Source organism: Glycine max, chromosome 4, assembly GCF_000004515.6.
Source record: "Glycine max cultivar Williams 82 chromosome 4, Glycine_max_v4.0, whole genome shotgun sequence".
Taxonomy (NCBI): Eukaryota; Viridiplantae; Streptophyta; class Magnoliopsida; order Fabales; family Fabaceae; genus Glycine; species Glycine max.
The window spans coordinates 43,961,695-43,969,100 of NC_016091.4; the positions used below are offsets into that span (position 1 = coordinate 43,961,695).

The 7,406-nt window shown below is 32.7% G+C and overlaps 1 long non-coding RNA gene across 1 annotated transcript; it reads left to right on the top strand.

Moving 5' to 3' along the window:
* Positions 1-4,173: 4,173 nt before the first annotated feature.
* LOC121174790 (uncharacterized) lies at positions 4,174-4,448 on the top strand. Its single transcript, XR_005891169.1, has 2 exons — positions 4,174-4,240; positions 4,330-4,448. It is a non-coding gene; the product is annotated as an uncharacterized lncRNA (long non-coding RNA).
* The last annotated feature ends 2,958 nt before the right edge of the window (positions 4,449-7,406 follow it).

Here is a 7,406-nt window from a genome sequence, read left to right on the forward strand (position 1 = left end):
TAGACCAATTAGCTAGTTGGGATGACAATGGATAAGATTTGGATAGGGTTTTATAATACTTGTCTTTATATTTATGTTTAAAAATAATATTCGTTTCGGATCTCATATTTATACGGATAACAATTTTAATTCTCATTTTTTGTACTTTGATGGATACTTATATACTCATACCCTATACTTATGATTCTTACTTTACTTATATATAAAATTAATAATAATAAATCAATAGAAATTTAATTAAAACAATTACTATAATTAAAGTAAAAATTTATTCTTAAATGATTCAAACTTAACATTAAAAGCACACACACATAATATTAAAAACAAACATAACATTGATTCGTCAAAACTCAAGTTATAAATAAACAAAATTATAAGGATAATCATTCAACATAACATAACGATTGTTAAAGTTAATATTTTAATCGCTTAACAAAAACTCTAATTAAAAGATTAGTGTTTTTCACTCTCTGATTGTGATAGCTATTAACCCCCTCCATCTTTTCAAATTTGTTTTTGACAAAAATACCTCTAACATTTGAAACCTCCCACACACAATAAAAATAAGTTTTTTATTGTGTATCTTGATAAAAACCTTGTCAAGATACATAACAAAAACAATATACAATGAAAAGTCCTATTTGTTGTTAACCCCCCTCCATCTTTTCAAATTTGTTTTTGACAAAAATACCTCTAACATTTGAAACCTCCCACACACAATAAAAATAAGTTTTTGATTGTGTTATTTTTATTGTGTATCTTGATAAAAACCTTGTCAAGATACATAGCGAAAACAATATACAATGAAAACTCTTATCTAAATATATAATAGAAATATGGTTCCGTTGTTATATATCTCGACAAAATCTTATTGAGATACACAATGAAAACTTATTACTGTTGTGTAGTGGAGTGTCAAATGTCCACACAATTTTAGTAAATAAATAAATAAATTTCTGAAAAGGTGGGGGATTTTAATAGCAATGTGGGGGAGCAAATAGTAATGCTCAGACTTGGTGGGTCATTGACGAATCCAAGGGCACAAACTTCATGAATAAACCCAAGACGCAAACCTAATGCCAAATAGACTTTGATAAGCCTAGGAATAAATAAAACGGAATTGCTTTTTGTATTCTTTTTCCAATTTACTTTTTTGAAAATTAAGTATCAGAATTCAAATTTGTTTATTAGTAGATGTTTCAAAAATTAGGTTTTGAAATATATTTAATGTATTTTAGAATTTATTTTTCAAAAGTATTAAAATTTTAACACATTTCAAAAACTCAATTTTCCAGAAGTTTGTTTAAAAAACCATAACATGTTTTCCTGAGAAAATTCTTATCATTATTTGATTCCTCTCAACTCTCAACCACACATTTTCCTAGAAAGTATTTCTTCCTTCTTTGGTTCATAGTTTCTTTCACATAAACTTGATTTTTCGTTATTTTTCCTTTTTGTTTGAGTTGTTACGACCTTAGGATTCACCTATGGATGAATGCAAGCTTTTAGATGTGTCAAAATTCTATCACAACTAGAAATTAATTTCTAAAATGTTTTATAAATTTAATATTTTATAGAAACTAGTTTTTAACTTGGGTGATACATAGGGTAAACAATTTATTAGGGTAATTTTAGGTTGATTTTTTTATTAAATAGTATAGTTGTATAACTAAAAAGTTATTGAATAATTTGTTTTGAGATATAATAATTAAAATATTAAATAAATAATTCAATCTATATTCTATATTATAAAAGAGAACCCTAGGAAAATTACTAGTGTGACCCTTCTTAAAAAATTGACACCTGTCCCTTTTGTTGGGTTGATTGTCATTTTGATGTGTTTTTGGTTTGTCCTGAGCTTCTACACGTGGGTGCTTTACATGTTGATTTTTTTATCAGCAAGTGGTTTACGTGTTAAGCAAGTGGTTTACGTGTTAATTGTTTTGATCACAAGGAATTTTTGTGCCATGTGTCTGATGGCTAAGGTAGCTTCCACTCTTTGATTGGGCACGTGTTTGGGGGTTTTGTGCAATCCTGTTGGTTGTTGTTGTGTCATTTTGGTTTGTTTCTTTTTCAAGTTTGAAAGCAAAACTGGATTTGAAGGTGTGAGGCTCGGCTTTGGTCGTTTCTTTTCTAACTTTTAGGTGCATGGTTGTGATTTTCGTTTTAGTTTTCCAGTTTGGTTTTTTTTTGTTGTTGGGGTTGTTCTGTTTTTTTGTTGTGACATTTTCATTTGTTTATTTTTCAAGTTTGAAAGCAAAACTGGATTTGAAGGTGTGAGGCTCTACCTTAGTCGTTTCTTTTCGAACTTTTATTTGTATATCTGTGATTTTCATTTTTGTTTTCCAGTTTGGTTTTGTTCTGTTATTGGGGTTGTTCTATTTTTTTGTTTAATGTCTTTGCGTTCGGTTTGGTTTCAGTTTGTATGTGTGTTAGTCTTTTTCGTTGTTTTTCTTCTTTGGTGCTTTGTTTACTAACTTTTATATTGTGCATGGCTGTGATTTTACAGTTTTTCTTTGGTTGACAAGTTTCTTTTGGGGTTTGCTTTTCCTCCGTTTGGCTTTTGCTGGGTTTGTTCTGATTTTGTTGTCCTTTTGTTTTCTTCTTCGGGTGGAACACGTCTGTGGTTTACGTGTTTGTTTTTTCCCTCAAAAAGGAGCTGTTGTGCGATGTGTCTGATGGATAAGCTAGCTTGCATTGTTTGATTGGACAGGTGGTTTGGGTGTTTTGCAGAATGTGTTGCCGTTGTTGTGTTATTTTGGTTTGTTTCAGTTTTCAGTTTGAGAGCAAAACTGTTTGTTTGATTGGTCGTTTTTTTCTAACTTTTATGTTGTGCATGACTCCTATATTATAAAAGAGAAGCATAGGAAAATTACTGGTGTGACCCTTCTTAGAAAATTGGCACTTCCCTTTGGCTGGGTTTATTGTCATTTTGATCGGTTTTTGGTTTGTCCTGAGCTTCTACACGTGGGTGCTTTACGTGTTGATTTTTTTATCAGCAAGTGGTTTACGTGTTAACTTTTTGATCAGCAAGGAATTTTTGTGTCATGTGTTTAATGGCTAAGCTAGCTTCCACTCTTTGATTGGGCACGTGGTTTGGGGGTTTTGTGCAATGTCGTTGGTTGTTGTTGTGTCATTTTCGTTTCTTTCGCAGTTTGGTTTATCTCTGTTGTTCGGTTGGTTGTGAGAATAAAAGGTAATGTTTTTTTTGTTGAATGTCTTTGTCTAATTTTCTATTGTGCATGGCTGTGATTTTACATTTTTCCTTTGGTTGAGAAGTTTGTTTTGCAGTTTAGTTTTGCTGAGGTTGATTGGGAGAAACTAAGGTAATGTTCATGTTGTGCATTCTTTGCTTGAGAGGTTTGTTTTACAGTTTGTTTCATTTTCAAGTTTCGGAGGAAAACTTTTTGTTTGTTTGGTCGTTTGTTTTCTAACTTTTATGTTGTGCATGGCTGTGATTTTCCTTTTTGTTTCCCAGTTTGGTTTACTCTGGTGTTCCATTGGTTGTGAGAACAAAAGTGATGTTTTTTTTGTTGAATGTCTTTATCTAATTTTTCTATTGTGCATGGATGTGATTTTGTAGGTTTTTTTCGGTTGACAATTTTGTTTTGCAGTTTAGTTTTGCTGAGTTTGATCGGGAGAAGCTAAGGTTATATTCATGTTGTGGATTCTTTGGTTGAGTAGTTTGTTTTACAGTTTGCTTTGTTGGCTTTAGTTTTAGTGTGGCAAATGGAAATTATACTTTTGTACCCAAGTTTGGGTTTGTCAGAAAGAAGTTGAGGTTTAAGTTGAGGATGACTGTTTTTGTATGGTTTGTTAATTTTGGTGTTAATGGATTTTTATATGTTAATTCTGTTTAGTCACATGTGCAGATGTTTTGTCCACATGTTTATTTTTACTGATTTATATGGAGTTTATTGTGGTCTTATATGTGTTTTATGAATTTTCTTCTTTGTTTTGTTGGTGACAGGCTGTTAGCTTTGGTTTGCAGTGGTTGAGGTGGTAGTTTAGTTTTTTGCCCATTTGACTATATGCTTGGTTTTTTACTGATGTTCTGTTTTTCTTGGAGTTGTTGTTCAGGGTTTGGGATTATAAAGTTATGGCACGTGTTGCTGATAAAATAAAATTGATAGATGGATCAAGGGAAGCTCTTAAGCTTTCTGTAAGGATTACTGATCTTTGGTTCATTGGGATTCCCGGAAAGACTGAACAAGCCGAAATGGTGGTTGTTGATTCTGATGTATGTTTTTGCCGGTTTTTGGAATTATAAATTATGTTATTATATTATTGGTCATTCAATGAAGTATTTATATGCTTTCTATATTGTAGGGAGACGAAATCCATGTTGTTTGCAAGCAGGATCAGCTGAAGTCTCGCAAGGCTGATTTGAAAGAAAATTTGACTTATGTGATGCATAATTTTAAAGTTATCAAGAATGATGGGAAATTCAGAGTTTGTGATCATGAATATAAATTATGTTTTACTGGAGTTACTGTTGTTAGGCAATGTGATATGAACAGTTACCTTTTAGGAAATTCAGATTTGTTGTTTTTCCAGTGTCATTGCTGGTCATTTTAAAATTGGACTCTTGGTTGGTAAGATCGTTGTTTCAATTTGTGGATTGATTTTGATTGACTTGCTTATGGCTTTTCAAGTAAGATACGTTTACCTTGTGGTTGTTTTAGATGTTATTGGCGTGGTTGATGAAGTGGTATTCCGATATGTGTCATCCAAAAATAGAGGGTTGTTTTGAATTTAAAGGATTTGAGGTTATCTTTTACAATTTAATTTGAGTGTGTGTGATTGTTGTTTGTATCTGATGATGATTAGCTCTGATATACTGATACATTAATTGTTGTTTCCTTCTGATAGTGGACAGGTGCTATCCTGTAACTCTGGGAAAATTACTGCTTACAGTTTTTGTCTTATTTGAATGATATTGAAGATGAAAGGCGATCGTTATTCTCTTGACTCATGCTAGGATTAAGGAAGCACAGGGTCAGTGTAATGTTAGATTTCTCAATTTCCATGCTTGCCAGATTATATTTTTTTGGGTGTAATCTGTAGGATCATATCCGGCATCGGTCAGTAATTCTTTCAAGGCTCTAAACTCATGATCAATGACCTCGTGCTGGAAATCCAAGAATTTAGAGAGAGGTATTTTGGCAATGTGTTGCTTATGTGATTGTAATTTCAAATTGTTAAATATATAAGTAATGTTTGTGGGCTTTTGCATTTGTTGTATTGTTATAGTCTTTTAGATTTAGGGATCGAGGTTAGATCAATTTTGACGCCTATTGGACAAGGGAGTTCACAGGTTTCAGGGTCATCTCAATTATCATCAAAAGATGTGTTTCTGTCAAAGACTGAAGTAAAAAATATCTCTCAGATTAATGCCAGTTCAGAGGTGATGTTCTTATTCATTTGTAGCTTTTCTTTGTAGAAAATCTAATGTCAGTTTCTTCAAACAGAGTTTGTTTGTGTTACTGTCGCCAAGATTACAACCATAGTGATGGACAACTATTCATGGTGCTATCCGGCTTGTGGTCAATGTTATAAAAAAGCTGACATGCAAATGTGCCGTTCACATGTCCGTGTGGCAAAGAGAATGATCAACATGTACTGAGGTGATTGATTCACTGTTTAATTAGTATGACGTTCATCAGCTACTTTTTCTTATGCTGGTATTATATTGGCAGGTATCGGGTTGAGTGATGGTTAATCACAAGGGTGAACAAACCAAATTTTTGATCTGGGATCGTGAATGTGCACAGTTAATTGGTCAGTCCGCGGATGAAGTCAACAGGCTCAAAATAAAGTATGTTATTGTATTGTCATGCAATGTTTTTTAATTTACACTGAACATTTGTTGCCTTGCTATCGATTTTCATTCTTTTTTTCCCTGCGCAAGGATGGGGACGTTGATTTGAATGCCTCTCCTCAAGCACTAGATAGACTATTGGGTTGTTTCCTTGCATTCAAAGTGAAGGTGCAACCAAGGTTCAGGAATTCTGTTGTTCTTAAATATTCAGATGAATCAGACTTGATCAATGTTGTGCTAGATATGATTCCCGATAGTGAGGTTGTGTTTTGTCAAATCTATTTTAGTTATTGTGAGTGTATGCATATATTCCATTTGTTTTTTAATGTCGATTCATATATCATCTAGCCCATGTTGCAAGATCGAGAATTCAATACTTGAGTTGACCGATCCTACAGAGCTTGAATCTGTGAGCTAACATTGTCTTTCTCTATTTTTCTTGGTGTATGTTGCAATGATGGCAACAAAATTTAGCTGACTCATCAATCAATATTTTATGCAGCAATTTGTGTCTATTACCGCTGATCATGATCGGTCAATGCTTGGCTCAAGTGAGCCTATAGAGCTTGAATCTGTAAGTTGGGGTTGTCGTTGTGTGTTTTTGCTGGTGTATTTTTGGATGATGTCAACAAAATTTAGCTTACTGATCAATTAATACTTTATGCAGCAATCTGTGTCTGTTATCGGGGATCATGACCCTCTTCTCAGGATTCCATTGACACCAACTAAGCGCGTATCTTCTGATGAGTTGGATAATGAGCGAAAAAACTTTCAGATTTCACTTGCTGAAGTTTCCTCGAACAAATTAGCCAAGCATTCTCAGCCTGAATGAATTATGTTGTTGACATGTTGCCTTGGATGTTTTTTGATGATCGTATGGTCAAATTGTAATATTTACCCCGTCGCAGTTTTTGTGATTTTTAAACTCTTTGCATGGAGGACGTTGTTGGAACATTAATTTTCGTTAAATAGATTTTGTAGTTGCAAACAAAATTGGTTTTTCCCTCTTTGATTAAATGAAACAATAGTTTTTTGGGACTTTGCATTAATCTATTTGTTAACCCTGTGATGAAATTCCAATCTGTGGATTGTTGTTGTCAAAATCTTAATGAATGTAATCAATTCAAGTTAGCTGATGAATTAATTTTTTGTCCTCTGCTCAGTGGTAATCAAAGAGACATTGAATACAAGCATTGTTTCGATTCAATACAAGGATGCTGATGAATGTTAACGAGTCAAGATAACTGATAAAGACAGATTGAATACAAGGATTATTTCGATTCAATACAAGAATGCTGATAAATGTTAACAAGTCCAGATAACTCATGAATTAAGGTTTTTTTTTTAAGGAATTACACATGAACTAAAATATAAGTTGACATTTAGTAATTAAAAACTCAGTTTTTTGACTACTCAAATATTAATGATAAGTCATTAGAATCAGTAAAATAGGAAATTGCTATTGCACAACTAATTTGGAAATTTAGTATAATCAGTACTAAGTGAGGAGAGATTCAAGGCAATGATTATTTCGATTCTATTAGAGATGAGAATTGTAAATATGACACATTGATCAATCAAAGAG